General features: G+C 40.1%; 1 protein-coding gene across 3 annotated transcripts in view; it reads left to right on the top strand.

Annotated features, from left to right (window-relative positions):
- The window catches only part of IL1RAPL1 (interleukin 1 receptor accessory protein like 1), a 657,222-nt gene that overhangs the window by 1,801 nt on the left and 639,128 nt on the right, over positions 1 to 16,293 (top strand). The window lies entirely within an intron of this gene.

The raw sequence follows: 16,293 nt of genomic DNA on the forward strand, positions 1-16,293 counted from the left end.
TTTTGTCCCCCCCCGCCCCCCCACCTGCTTTTCGGAGAGGCGTTTTCCTTTTTCGCCCGGTAACTTGATGTCTTCTTGACACCTTAAGACCCAGCCACGTGCAAAGGCGCTGGCGATCTGGGAAAGGAGAGATCGGATCTCGCCACAGCCTTACCTGCAGCTGGCTGGGGGCAAGATGGGCACAGGGCACTTAACTGTGGAGCGGAGATGAAATAAACTGGAATTCCCTCCACACCGAGCGATGCCCACTGTTAAACCTTTCCCTGCAAAATGCATTTGGATCAGGGGGAGGGGGGAGTGACTGTGGGAATCAATAGTGATGACGTGGTACAATGCAATGCACTGCAATGCTAAAGTTCTATAGTGTGTGCTGGAATATAGACTCCCATGTGCAGCTGATGATGGTTCATGCATTATGGATGGGAGGGGAGGTTGCAGCTGGATATGGAGGAAGATAGATGTAGCTGTGCATAATCGATGATTATGTAACTTGATTGCATCTAATAACATAATCATACAGTGTATCAATCACTTGAGTTAACTTTGGATGGCTACCGTCGACGGAATGGAGAAAGAGAGTCATTTTTTGCTATTGTGGAAGAGCTGAGCCCCCCCCCCCCCAGCCTTCCTCAGCACAGTTCTCTCCGGGACAGTAGCATCAGAGAATCACCGTGATTAACTCAGCCACACCTGTTCCGAGGGACGCATTATTTTTATTTATTTTTTTAAATCCCATCTCTGTTGCAGAAGTTCTCCTTGAAAAGGTTAAAGAGGAATGAGTTCTAAATTAAATGGGGGGGGGGAGTTGAATGGAAGGGCAGCCACACCCAGGTGAAAGCTCCTTTAGAGAATGGGAACACAGCAACAGAAGCTTCCCTTTCGATTTCCAAAACGTGTCTAATGTTAGACTCCCTCTGATTGTTGAAGGTGTTAGGTCACCACTTGTCTTGATGGCAGGAAATGTGCCATGAAGCTTTAGCTGGTTATTAACTTTGAAAACTGTAAGCAGCAGCTTGGCGAATTAAGGGAAGGTATCTGCTTGTCCAGCATCCTCCTAGCCTCCCTTTTCAGTTTCAAAATAGAACCAAGAGTATTGCCTAGGCATGAGTGACAGCTGTCTCCTTTGAAAGGCAGGATGGTAGCGAGGTAATTGTGAGCACAGAGAAGTGTGATTACATAAAACTCAAGGCACGATCAAAGGTGGATGATTCCATAGGTTTAAATGAGGGCAGCATGGCATTGTTCTGATATATCCTTTACAAAAGGGACTACCTTTCAATGAGGAAAAGTTACCAGCACAACTACTACTGTCATCCAAATAGAACTGACATTGGGCAAACCCTGCATAGAATTTCTCCCCAGAAGAAAGCACACACACAACTGTATAGAGCCTTATTCCTCCATTTAGGAATCTGTGAAATAAATTATCTAACCAAGACATAAGCCATGTTCTTGCACCATGTAGGTTCAATGTGTCAAAAAAAGTGGGGGGGGGGGTACAGTGTAGAATAGATAGGTTAGAGAGAAGTGAGAAAACGGGATCTGCAGTGTTTGAGATGCATCAACCACCTCTTCTTAGTCAAGCAGAAGGCATAGCCAGTTCTCAAGAACTTTGCAAAAGGTACACACAGCTTATTAACAGATGGGGACCTTGGTCTTCCAGCAACCCACTTTACACATCTCTATTTTAAACTGGTTCATCATTTTGTGTCTTCTCCCTCGGGAGAGGGGGAGCAGTGAGAGGCAGACACTAATAGATTGCACTAATGCAGGGTAGGGCTTGGCATTCATGGAATATATTAAGTGATTGGAAAATACAGATAGGAAATTAACTCCTGTTTCCATCCTTCAGGGGTCAGAATAGCACTATGGCAACTCCCTTGCATTAGGATCTCTCTTGTAATTTTCAGAAATGTTCCTAACGCTGGAAATTCTCTCTGACACTTCTCTCTTTTCCCCTTCCGATTCACTGTGTACACTCTCATTCTTTAATTACTTATAGGGTTTCCTGTGCTGCTTACATCAGAGCAACAATTTTCTAGAGGACCTGTAACAAACCAAGTATTTTGTGAGAGCAATTATTCAAGGAAGCAGTATTGGAGGGTGTGAGACAAGGAAGGCTTTATAATTAAGAATATATTCATAAATCATAAGAATATTTGCAAGGATATTAACTCATTGATTTCCATTGGCCTATTAACTCATTGATTTCCATAATTTAGGTGCACCAGCTGTGCACTGAATTGAACTGACATTCAATTTGACCCTTGCTTTCATGATCTTTAATGTATATTTTGCATAATGTAATTCTTCTGATATGCAGGAAACTGCTTCTCAACTTTACAAAAAGAAATATTATTTAACCTTGCCTACCCAGGATACAATTCAAGGGCCGGTAAAGTCAATACTAATTTTGTCATCAATGTCAGCCTGAAAAAGAATTAGGCCTTCAGGTTTCTGCAGTGATAGATAGAAACTCTGATTCTAAAAACAAGGGCATAAAGAAAATTGCAGTGACTCCTTTTTGATAAGAAAGATTAAGAATTTGTTTCCCTGTTGTTTAGCAGACTTGATCTATGGGTGATAGTAAATCACAGCCAATTGATTTGAATAAAATTCCTCAGGCAAATTTCTGATTAAACTTGCATGGAATAATCTGTTGGTAGATACTGGGGTAATGTGCATCTCGAGTATAACGTGAAATTACTTAACTCTGTGTTCTGCTGTTGAAACAAAACATAGCTAATTACCAAAGTACTTTTCTGTATTTTGATCTGCTTTGTTTGCAGTAAAGTGTATTCATCTATTTTTATATTTTATAACCGATATAATTTTTAGTGCTTGGCCAACCTCCCGTTTCTACAGAGTAGACTCCTCTCTTTTATAATTTATGGCAATTGAAACATCCAAGTCCTGATTAATATGATTAAAAAGTAGCAACTTATCAAGTGTTGCTTAAGTTATAAAGTGTAATTATAGCAGCACAACCATTTGCACAGCTCTAGATAAGATTGTGTCAGCATTTTCATTTGTAAGCCTCTATCTTGTGACCATCCATCATGCATAGGGGATATGGAACGAAACATTTACACTGAAGACCCTGAAACAAAAATTGCAGTTTGTTGGGTTAGTTATATTTGTATGTGTATTCTCTCTCTCTCTCTCTCTCTCTCTGTATGTCTTTCAATGGGAGTCTGAAGCAAGGGAGAGAGGAGGAGGAAGGAGGAGGCACTCTAATTCACCAATTCAATTATGTGTGCATTTGACTTCTGCAGTGTAAATAAATATAGATTAGAGAGAGGCCACAGGAGGTATGAAGTTATAATGAATGCTTTTATTGATTTGATATGCTTTTTATAAACAGTGTTTAGGGAAAAGATGAATATTGCTTCCACATATGACATTTCAGTCGTAGCAGCTAATAAATGAATAGTCTTTGTGCCTGGACAGTCTAGGAATGCAACTTTTTCTCTTCCATGAAAGATATCTACTCATACTGTTGCATACAGTTTTAGACACTGGATGTTTTTGTTCTGCTTCATTGTCCTATTGCCAGTTGACTACAATGCAACTACAAAACAAGGCTGGTCAGTGTTGTGGAACATGCTGCCATTTGTAGCACGTGCATATTGTTGCATGAGCTGAACACATGCACTATTAGACTATGATCTACAGCTGGTGGGAAAGGTCTAGTACCCCACCCATAACAGTTTTACTACCCAGTTGACTAGGCAGGGGTGATCTGCAGATGCTTTCTGTTGTGTTTACTGACTATCTCCTTCCACTGAAATAAAAGGGAGTGATCCAAAAGGCATATGTATTCCTTAGACTGTTTTGTGTACTCAGACAATCCTTATCAATGGGAAGCTAGCAATACTGTGACTGTCGTATTGTGAAAAACATTGTTTCCATTGAGTTATATATGTGTTTTCGCACGCACACATGCATTTGTACAGTCCATACATGTGCCAACTGTTTGAATAGTTAAGACTTAAACTATCCCCTGCTATTCCTTCAGTTAAATGGTAGCTTCACAGTTCTTAGTGTGGCACAACTGTGTCAAATTGGAAGCATGGCAAAACCTGCAAAAAAAAAAAAGCTTTCCTTTTATTCATTCATTTTGAACTATTATACTATTAAAATAAAAAAGTTCCTTCCAGTAGCACCTTAAAGACCAACTAAGTTAGTTCTTGGTATGAGCTTTCGTGTGCATGCACACTTCTTCAGATACCTGTATACAGGTATCTGAAGAAGTGTGCATGCACACGAAAGCTCATACCAAGAACTAACTTAGTTGGTCTTTAAGGTGCTACTGGAAGGAACTTTTTTATTTTGACTATGGCAGACCAACACGGCTACCTATCTGTATTATACTATTGTATAGGCCAAACATACTTGCAAAACTTCTGTGCTTTGGGGAGCAACAATAGTTGAGTGAAATGCCACATGCAAAATATCCAGGGTTCAAACCCTGGTATAGCTAGTTTAACAAAGAAGGATCAAAGTGTTGGTGTTGACCTTTAAAGCTCTAAATGGCCTCGGCCCAGTATACCTGAAGGAGCGTCTCCACCCCCATCATTCTGCCCGGATGCTGAGGTCCAGCTCTGACGGCCTTCTGGCAGTTCCCTCATTGCGAGAAGCAAAGCTACAGGGAACCAGGCAGAGGGCCTTCTCGGTAGTGGCGCCCGCCCTGTGGAACGCTCTCCCATCAGCTGTCAAAGCAATAAACAACTACCTGACATTCAGAAGACATTTTAAGGGAGCCCTGTTCAGGGAAGTTTTTAATGTGTGACATTTTAGTGTATTTTTGGTCTCTGTGGAAGCCGCCCAGAGTGGCTGGGGAAACCCAGCCAGATGGGTGGGGTTCAAATAATAAATTATTATTATTATTATTATTATTATTATTATTATTATTATTATATCAAGAACCAGTGGCTGTGGAAGATCTTTGCTTAAGACCAGAAGACTTGCTGCTTACTTAGTACAGTCTGCTATGGTCTGACCTGGTATGGCTCAGCTTCCTTTGTTACCTGCCGAAGTCTGTATAATGGTTGAGGCAGGCAGGTTGAGACAGTGCATCTGCCCAATCTCTGAGGGACAGGTACGGACTGAAATATTTGCTCAGGGTTACTATAAGGACATACCCTCAGTGAGCACTAGGAAGCAACCATCTCTCATGACAACTTGGATCACAGTCTCTCATGAGGACACAATTTGTTTTCCATGTTTTATGGCTTCTTAAAAAATAGAAAACCGTCCTTACTTTGGATAGCTGACATCTCCTATCATTTGAACCAATAAGTACATGGTCTATTAAAATCTAATGTGTGTAGCTCAGTCTAATTTGCTATGGGGAAATATGTAATTAGAAATTTCAAAGTTTTCAGCCTACAGACTACAGAAACTTCTAGGAATGACTCATCCACTCTGGTAATGTATTGAGATGGATTGTAATAGGTCCCTAAGATAAAAGCTCTTTCCAAAGAAGATATGGGGGAGGGAATCAGTAACAAACTAACCAACTTTTTTTTTTCTAGATAGAAAAATAGTAATAAATGAGTCAGTAAATGGGAGTATTGCAAAAGTTAACACACAAGAGAACAGGGGTTGTAGATGAAGATATAACGATCGATTTATTGTAAATGTGGCATATTTAAAATGAGCCTTAAAAATATAGATGATGACACTGCAATACATTTGTATAAATCAAGGCCCAAAACAGTTACTTGTGGTAATGTTAGTCTGCATGTGAAAAAAGCAAAACTATTCAATGCCATTTGGGTTATTGAGAGTGCAATTCTAGCTCTGCCCCATGCAATGCTGATGGCTATAAAGATTAACATGGTATACACTGGTTCTCCACCATGGTAGGGGAACCCTGGTGGTGGCAGGCTGTGCTGAGGCCTCCGATGTCCCCAGATGGAAAGCTACCACTGGCCATGCTTCTGCTTGTAGTAGTAAGCAGAAACAGGGCATTTCTGGGGTGGGGCACTGCATCCCAAACCCTGCAGATCATTAAGGGGTCCAATCTTACTTCCAGTCAGCTACATCAGCCTGCAGCTGGCATTGTGAAAATGAAGAAAGAAACAGCTTACATCTTCAAGTCTGATTGTCACAAGTCAGCAAGACTAGATTCCCCACTTAGCTGTTCCACGACCCCACTTAGGATTACACTGTGAGTTGTTTGGATACTTTCTGTTTGTACTTCCTAGTTTTTAATATTACTTTCATTTTCTACTCTCATTACTAAGTTGGGAACAAGCCTGGTTTATTCATGTACATTTTCCTTCCCTCTTCTTTTTCCCAGAGACCCAGTTCAGTTCCTTTATATATTCTTTATATTGTAAAAATTACTATGTGGAATTTCAAGTAAATTGCTATTTTCATTGCTCTTCTTTGAACCTTACTCAGTCTGTAGAGCCAAAAGTGTGAATGCAGAAGACTAGATAATGCCAGTACTGTTTTACTGTTATGAAGTCCAGTACTCTTTTGCATTTCTTGGCAGAGAATCATCTGCGAGTTAAACTGAAAATGGCTTATTTTATACACACACTGTAGCATTGCATTGTAGTTCACAGTTGGAGTAGTAGTGGGGTAGGAGAGCTGAAAATAATGCCAATATAGTTCACATCTGGAAACCAATGTGACACTTGAGAGTCAGATAGCCCATGGGTGAACATTACTTCTGGTAAAGGAGCCACCATCACTTTTTAGACTCATCTACCTGGGACGCGGGTGGCACTGTGGGTTAAACCACTGAGCTTGCCGATCAGAAGGTTGGCGGTTCGAATCCCCGTGACGGGGTGAGCTCCCGTTGCTCGGTCCCTGCTCCTGCCCACCTAGTAGTTCAAAAGCATGTCAAAGTGCAAGTAGATCAATAGGTGCCGCTCCAGTGGGAAGGTAAACAGCGTTTCCGTGCGCTGCTCTGGTTCACCAGAAGCGGCTTAGTCATGCTGGCCACATGACCTGGAAGCTGTACACCGGCTCCCTCGGCCAATAAAGTGAGATGAACTTTGCAACTCCAGAGTCGGTCACAACTGGACCTAATGGTCTGGGATCCCTTTACCTTTACTTTACCTGTGTACTTACCCTCCAACTTCTCAAAGGTTTTCTTCTGCTGTAAAAGAGGTTTCCATTTTTCTGTCTCTTTTTGGAAGCACTTTAAAGTTTTGGTGGGTGTGGGGTTGAGTTTATGCTATCATTGCTAGGTGGCTGTGGATGGCATGGACATTTTCTTTCTTTCTATTAAACACGACTCTATCACTTTGCAGCCTCCCCAACTGCCTGTGCTTCAGAATCTGAAAAAGTCACATATGATAAGTTACATCCCCTGAGTTGTAAATGAAGGTTGGATACTGGGCAACTAGGATTAGTGGGGTTGCTGGTTTGTTTTTAAGGAAAGTCCTTTTGTTTACTGAAACAAAACAAAACCAAAATGAGTTTTGTACTGATTTCTTTAAAAGTATAAGTCATCAAGTGTTTGTTTGTTTGTTTGTTTGTTTGTTTGTTTTAAGGGCAGCTGTTAGGTATACTGTAGGTAGCCTTCCCATGGTTATAGGAAAATCCAGCTGAGGACATTATAGGGATTTCAGGAAAGATGGGGATAATGGAAAACTGCAGAAGGCAGACCACTGGTTTGTAGAATGAGAGGACAATCGCAAACTAAAAGTAGCAGTACAATGGAATTTCACTGAAGTTTTCTCTCCCCATTGATAGTTTTTGAATGCACATTCTTTTTTCATAAATTGATGGGGAACAGTTCGCAGAGAAATCGTAGAGTTATAGAGTTGGAAGGGACGACAAAGGTCATCTAGTCCAACTCACGCAACGTGGGGCTGAAACCCACAACCCTGAGATTAAGTGTCTCATGCTCTACCGACTGAGCTAGGTGAAATTTTGGGCACAATATTATTATTCTTTTCTTCTTTCTTATCTTGTATAACTTGAATGTCCTGGTTCTTACATAATTTAAAATTGCAGCAGATACTTTGAATGTTACTACGTTGTATGGAATATGCAACACTACCCAGCTTGATGTCTTCTGCAAATTTGATCAATTTACTATCCATAGCTTTAATTGTTGACTATGCAACTCTGTAAGAAAAACCTAGTTACTATTTCTTATTTCTATGTGTGACAGCGCTAGCTGTGTGATTCTGAATAGTTATTAACTGTGCAGTTTTGCAGTGGATTTCAGTGGCACATATTCCTTTTCTTAAATTCAAAAGCATTTGCTGGAATTTTTGAAGACAGTAAAAGCTTTCCATGCATATATTCAAATGAGTTAGGATAGGGCTTGGCAACAACAGGCTATTGGCCACATATCTATGCCAGCAATGTTTTCCCTGCTTTTTCAGTTTCTCAACCATACGTCTTTGGATAATTGATGGTCCAGAGTAAGTAAAGAGAGTTATCAGCTAATGATGCCATTTTGGAAAAGGTCAAAAATAAGATGTGCTTCAAAAGCATCAGCTTGAATATGTGACATATATAGTTGTAATGTGCAAACAAGTCTAAAAGATTATATTATTTATGCTTTTGTGTTTTTAGTTTGTGAAAGCCTAGAAGCTCATTGGCATCAACCAGTGATATGGCAAACTCTGTTGGGGCATGTGCAGAGTGCCCATCCTAAGACCAGTGGAGCATGCAAAAAGATCAGTGAAACACCAAACAGTTCTAGGAAAAGTCAGTTGCTTTTGTTGTTGTTGTTTAGTCGATTAGTTGTGTCCGACTCTTCGTGACCCCATGGACCAGAGCACGCCAGGCACTCCTGTCTTCCACTGCCTCCCAGAGTTTTGTGAAATTCATGTTGGTTGCTTCTATAACATTGTCCAACCATCTTGTTCTCTGTCGTCCTTTTCTCCTTGTGCCCTCAATCTTACCCAACACCAGAGGGTTTTTTCCCAGAGAGTCTTCTCTTCTCATGAGGTAGCCAAAGTATTTGAGCCTCAGCTTCAGAAGCTGTCCTTCCAGTGCGCACTCAGGGTTGATTTCCTTCAGAATGGATAGGTTTGATCTTTTTGCAGTCCATGGGACTCTGAAGAGTTGCTTTATTGACAGTATAATTCAGTTTCAGTTACATAAAGTTGTAGATACAGTCTCCTTACAGCATACAGACTATGCTCTGGCCAAGAGCAGGGGCCTGGGTGCTGGCAACCCTTGCTATGCCACTGCCTGCCACTACTGTGTTGATCATGTTTTTGCTCCAACTCGCATGGCATGATGTACTGCTGGCTGGCTCCTGACAGGAGGGTACATAAGCCCAGGGCGGTCATGGTCCCACTGTTGCTTCAGCTGCTTCACCAGGCATGAACCTGGGAAAGTCAATGCCAGCAACATAGGTGCCAGAAGTGGGTGGGTAATGCACCTTAAGAGCTACTTTAAGTGCATGCTTTTGTCAATAATGAATTAACTACCAGCTGTTTGTCCTTCTAGGACAACAAGTGTGTACATTGCCACCTTCCAGAAGGAAAAAAACTTGAAAAATAGCCAAATGAGGGCTGAACATGCTCACTGGGCATGGGATGCTGACTGCTGGGTGGAGGAAAGGGAGGAGCTATGTGTCTAAAAAGGTGTGATGCTCAAAAGTTGTGGTGGAATGTGTGCATTTCTTTATGTGTTAATATTCATCATACAACTCTACCTTTGAGGAACGGAGACAGAGAGCATTGTATATTGTATCAGTCAGGCTCCCACAGCAGGTGGTAGGTGAAGTGTTGCTGGCACCAGAGGTGAAATTGTAGCTTTAGGCTTCCATTTTAATTGTAATCAAAGTTTATTTAACAAGGTTTGCACTGGGCTTTGTAATTTCCTTTCATATTAATGTTGCTTAGGTTTTTAATATGATAATATCTGATTAGAAAGGAACACATCATCTTGTATGAATTTTTCTAAGCCAAACCTTTAAGAATACTGTTGAGGCTTGAATAGTCTTCAGGTATTTGTCCTCATACTGTCTTATAACACAGAGAGAAAGGAATGGGGACGGGAACCCACATACTAGACCCTACCTGACAGTGTCCCTGCGGGCTCCAGCTCAGGAAGGGATTGAAGTGGTGTTCTTGGCATGTTCAACTGAATGAGCTTAAATTTCCATACCCTCCAACACTTTTCCAATGACAATAGGGGCATCTTAAGGAAAAAACAGGACATTCTGGGATCAAATTGGAAACCAGTTGCAGAGTTCTAAGCACATACAATTTTATTTGCTTCTACCTTCTTCAAATTGTCATGCTAATTTCACAAAGGTTTAAAAAGCATCCAGTATGCCCAGGAATGTTAGGGTCAGGGTTTGTGTGTACCCTCTGTGCCCTCTTCCCAGTTTTATCACTCTCATGTTAAGTCCAACACCTGAGCATGGTTAAGAGCAGGAAGCATAACAGAAATGCAAAGACTGGATTCTTGATAGTTGTGATGCGAGACACGAATGCAAAATTGTCTACTTTTGTGGAACGCCAAATGATGCCTGTCAAACAATATTCGTAATGCCAAAGGGAGGTCTGGCAATTATTTTTGGGGTGTGGTGTGCTAAGCAAAATCATGGGGAAATGTTGTTCATGACTTCCAGTTCTGCAACATATTGTTACAATAGTCCTTGGCATTTTTAAACTTAATGTTAATTCAGTCAAAATGAGGTCATATATGCTAGTGAAACATGCAAACACCCTGGCTCCTAGCTCCTCATTTTCATCTTTCACATGCTTCACAAAGCAGCACAGTTAAGCATGTTTAAGCAACATTGATTTCAGTGGGACTTAACGGCAATGAAATATGACTATAATGTCTATTTCCAATACAGTATAATGGTCTCATATACATTCAAGTATCCTACGAACTTGATCATTTCCTTTCTTTTACTTAAGGCTAAAGACCTCAAGGTCAGGTGAAATGTCTATAGGGAATGAAATGTCAGCTCAGCAGTTTCTGCATCTTCCTTTTTTCTTTTTCTTCCAGTCCATTCATTCTTGTTCATAGGGAATACCCTGTGTGGCTAATGTAAATAGCCGAAAGGCACTGTTGATAGAAGATGGTGTACATGACACTGGGGGATATACATGAGCACTTTGATTCTACTTAGCATTCAGTCTAAACTCTATGGCACACTAATCTTGTTATAGTTAAGACGAGCAATGGGCATTTGGCAGGATAAAAGAAGTTGCTTGAATATGCATGGTAGCAGCTTCAGCAATATGCCTAATTACATGTTGAATTGATTTTTAAAAATTGTTGCAGCAACAAAACACATGGGCTGGTAGTTAATGTACCAACATAGTGTTATAAGCCAAGACCTTCCCTCCTGTGTTACTGAATCTGCTTGGGCCTTCTTCAGGCCTTAATGTAGAGGCAGGCATTGGGTACAAGTGCATTAGCACAACCCTGTGTTGCCATTTCTATTACCTTCCAGCCAGGGCCAGATTTAGGTTTGATGAGGCCCTAAGCCTGAAGGTAATGGCGCTCTTTATATGTCCAGCTGTTCTTTGTCAACAACAAATTGTCACTGTTTTTGTGTTGAATATATGCTATATGGCAATTTATGGACCTAATAGGTATCTAAAGCCATTTGCACGTAACAAAATATGTATTTTATCAAAGTACTTGATAACTGAAATGCAATTAAGAAGAAGTATATTAACAGTGAAATACAATTAAGAAGTATATGGGGGGGGCAAGAGAGTGGGGCCCTAAGCTATAGTTTATACGTGAATCCGACATTGCTTCCAATTCATGGAAGGTAACAATCTGTACTGGGGGGATCCTTCTATATCTGTGGGAGCTCTCCATGCTTTTGAGAATCCTTGGGATGGAGCAGAATTTCAGCAATAGAGTTATTGACTATAAAGAGTACTTGTATTGAAGTAAGCCACAAGGCAGGCTAGTTTGCTCCCCTTTACTCCCAGAGACTATCTGTAGTGTTGCACAGTCTCATTTCTGTTCTGTTTCTACATCCTTAGCTACTTGTAATTATCATTCCCATCCCAACTTTAGGGTCACAGACTCTGTGGTGATGTTCATGTTTTGCCTTCTTTTACAAGGCTCTGCGTGTCTGATAAGGGATCTATCAAATTGGAAGAGATCAAAAAGCCATCCCTTCCCCCCTCTCACTCCCCAAGCCAAATGGAAAATGCTTCCCTTATGCAATCCCAAACCCAATGTGCGGTAGCAGGCTGCGATATTGTTCTATAGTGCTTTCTTTTCTCAGATAAGAAAGTTCCTATTTTCATATATTATTTCATATCCTTAGGTATATGAATGCTAAATGCACCACAATATATGAGTTAAACTGAGGCTTCGGTCACATTTGTCTTGACCTTTACAATACTGACATACATAGCTAAGATTATAAACACACTACTGCAGTAAGCACATTCATTCAGCAACAACCTCCTCGGGCTACTGGTCTTGTATTTCACATATGGAAACTGTTTGATATCTTTCACGCACACTCAACGCCTCCAAAGAAAAAATTAATAGTAATGCTGACAATTTCTCTTGAGGGTTTCTGCCAGACTGACTGCCACATAGTTGGGCTAATTTCAGAAGACTGCTTCAGTGCAAGGGCAGTCAAAAAGCTTTGTGACAATGCCGGAAGCAATCCTTACTGTTGGACAGAAATGCAGAAGTCTGATAAATTCAGACACTGCATGCATGTCGGCGTATGTGTGTAAATGCTCACCCATGGATAGACGTATCCCTGGAGGATAAGTCAAAGCATCTAGCAGGCTTGGAGGGGCTCATTTAACAGAGATTTTGTGAAATTCTAAAAAAAACCAAAAACCAAGCTCTGCAGCTGTCTGTAGTACTGGACCCTTGCTCCAGATTTATTAACCTTATTGGAAGGGAAATGGTATCACCTGACCCATTGCTAACCGATTTTCATCTAAAACTTCCTGATAAAGTTCTTAGCTCCAGCAGGGATGAGTCTAGTGACTGAGCCATAGTGAATTTTGTTCATTTTGCCTACCAAGCAGAGGCACAGAGTCCTCAGTGCTGTTTCTGGTGAGATGTTAATACAATAGGTTTAATGAATAAAGATCACAGACATATCTGATTGAATTAATGCACCAAATATCATTGACAGCAAATGGGGAAAGACAGTGGCACAGACATGGCATAGTGCAATAGGAAGGTTTTTGATTCTCGTGCCTAGCAGTATTTACTGGTTTTTATTTAATTTATTTGCATATTGTCCTTCATGAACAATATTCTAGAGTAGTTTACAATACAATTTAATATCTAAAAGCATTAAATTTAATTTTTAGTAAGGCTTGCAAAATGTAAGACTGTCCCTGTTCTCCCGTTTCAGCCTGTAATGGGAGCATTTTGCAAAAGCACTCTTTGAAGCATCTTGCCCCCTCTTCTCTTTAAATGAAAGGAGTTGGATCCTTCAAATAACACCTCTGAGAAATGATTCAATTCCTGCTCATCATCAGTGATGTTAGCTGATGGGCAAGTCGGTGTGGTTTAGGGAAAATGGCTTCCTGGTGTATAGGGTGAAAAACCCAATATTTTGCCCATTTTCATAAAAGACGAATTACTCACTTCCTCAACATCACTATAAATAGCATCAAGAGTTAACTGTATCTGACAGTTTTAAAAATTCAGGTTTATAAAGGACTTTTAAAAAACTTGGGTATTTTCATTAAAAAAGAACCATCCTTGCAACCCACTATAATTTTCTCTTCTTAGTTATCATTTTGCACAAAACACAGACACAAAAATCTGATCCCAACTGGATCTGCAAATGTTAAAGCAACCAACAATCTCACTTCAGGTGGTGGTGAGACTTAACGGCAACTCTGACCAAGCGACCTTTAGAGGACACAGTTTCTCTTTTCTTGGAAAGATCTTTGCAGAATGTTTTGCTGAGGGATGCCCTCAGCCCAGTTGAGGGCACAGTGCTTCTAGCCTCCTTTAAAGGAAGCAATAAAGTCCTCAGATTTGATGACCAGCTTCAGTGCTGACTACCAGCATTAGAGGCTTGCCCTGTGAGAAACCTGTGGAGTATGTTTACCAACACTCTTGCATGATGCTTCCTGCCGTATGAGAACATAATAATTGACAAACAATTAGTGCCATTCAAAGGAAGTTGTTCAATGAGGCAGGATGCCATTCAAGCCAGCTAAATATGACATAAAATTCTGGCTGAGATGTGATTCCAAAGTACCATTTATTTATGATGCAGAAACGTTGTATGGGAAGCATGAAAGGAGCAAGGCCACAGGGGTTGAGAAACTAAAAACACATTTACAAGGTTCTGGGCAGAATATAATGACTGATAACTTATTCACCATGGTGGCACTTTGCAGTGTAATGCTGTTGTTGTTTTTTAAAAAGTTTGGTTCCGGTTGGAACATTTAAATAACAAACAAAGCAGGAAACCTGCCCCCTCCAGTTCCTTGTCCACAAATGTCGAAGTATCACAGTATTTCTGATTTTCAAGGAGATTTGACAGTTGTAAGTTATGTTTCACAGAAAGGAAGAAAAGTCATTCTCCATTCTTCCATGGATAATGAGCCAACAATCTCTGACCTTCATTCCAAACCAGAAATAATCTTTAACATAATAAAAATTAAGGTGGCGTGGACAGACCCAGTCAGTGTAGACAGTACAAAGCAAGATGGATCAATGGTCTGACTCAGTATGAAGCAATTTCCTATGTTCCTGTAATGTCTTAGGTGCAACCATATTGCTTTCCCGGAAAAGGCCTCAGTAATGGCATTTTTTATTTTACTTGTACATGATATTGTGCGTAGGGAATTCTAAAGGATATTTTATTTGTATAACTTGGTTTGGGGTACATTTGATACTGGATTGGCATAGTCATTTTAATTGATTTCTAATTCTATTTTTTTCCTGTAACGAAGGCTCCCAAAGGTCAATAACAAATGAGATGGTCTCTGCTCTCAACCTTACACTCTAAAAGTCAAGACACAAAAGGATAAGGGGACAGGGAGGGAAGAAGCAGGAGGTGCCTATATAATTTAGGGGTTCCAGGAAATCCATTGTCAGTCTAGGAGCTCTGAAATGATGCATGCCCATAAAATATTGACCAGGTGACAACCTAGCACTTTGAGATCTCAGTGGCCTTTAAACTACAGGCAGATGCAAATACACAAGGCATCATGGTATTAGAAATGAAAAGTACTCAGTGGCTCATTCAACATTGCTGCTCCTTGTTTTGAGCTCAATGCCTGTCTATATTTATTGTTACACCAGGGAAACAGCAAAACAACCATTAGTTAATATGAAATACCCTGGCATCTAGTGATGAAGTAAGTTCTTCAAACAAAATGGGGTACATTTATTCAATGGCCCATAAAAATGTAAATGGTTTTAAACTCTTTAAAGCCATGTTTAGTGCAAACCTATAGCAGTTAATACAGATGTAAACCTCACTTGGTCCAGTGGGATCTCCTCCCAAATAAATTTGTATAGGATTACAGCCTCAGTGAGTTTTACACTTAAGGCTGCAACCATACCTTATTAAAATAGGGAAATGTTAAAGCTGTTTTGAATGGCAACCCTTGACAAATTTCCTCTGAAGCAATGTTAAAGTGCAGTGTGAGATCTCCTGTTTTGCTCAAAAGGGATTTTTAATTGAAAACATTTCCATACTTCTCTCCCCCAAAACTAAAATTTCTAGAGTACTCTCTGAACTATTATAAAATGGCTCAAGTCTTAACGAAAAGAGCAAGAAGTGATGGAGGAAAGTGGTTTATTTTTTGAGAAATAAAGTTTATTTATACATTGTTGGAATAGTAAACTTTATGATGCAGTTCAACCCCATATTATTCTGGGAACAATTTGGATGACAGATAAGATATAGTGCCCAAATAGTTTGACTTACATTAATTTAATTTAATAGCTTACCATTTAATAGCTTACCAATGCTATTAAATCTAGTTAGTATTTTGCTTGATGCCATTTTAAAAATTGTTATGGTTTAAGATGTACTATGGAGTGTTTAATGTAGAAAATACTACATTTTGTATGTGTGGAAAATGACTAGGCTACATTTTGTATGTGTGGAACATGACATATTCTACCCACCACTCCCGCAAAGTCATTCCATTATACAGTAGACATTTTAAGGTTTTGTTTTGCAGCATTTGTATTATTTATTATTATTTGTTGAATTTATATACCGCCCTATACCTGCAGGTCTCAGGGTGGTTCACTGGAAAAAATCGGAACATAAAACCACAAAGAACATAATCAAAATAAAAACAAGAACAATCCAATACCCCCCCCAACACATTTTAAAAGGGCATAGGAGGTAGGTTGAAAACAGTT

This window comes from Podarcis liolepis, assembly GCF_965112155.1.
Source record: "Podarcis liolepis genome assembly, chromosome: 4".
Taxonomy (NCBI): Eukaryota; Metazoa; Chordata; class Lepidosauria; order Squamata; family Lacertidae; genus Podarcis; species Podarcis liolepis.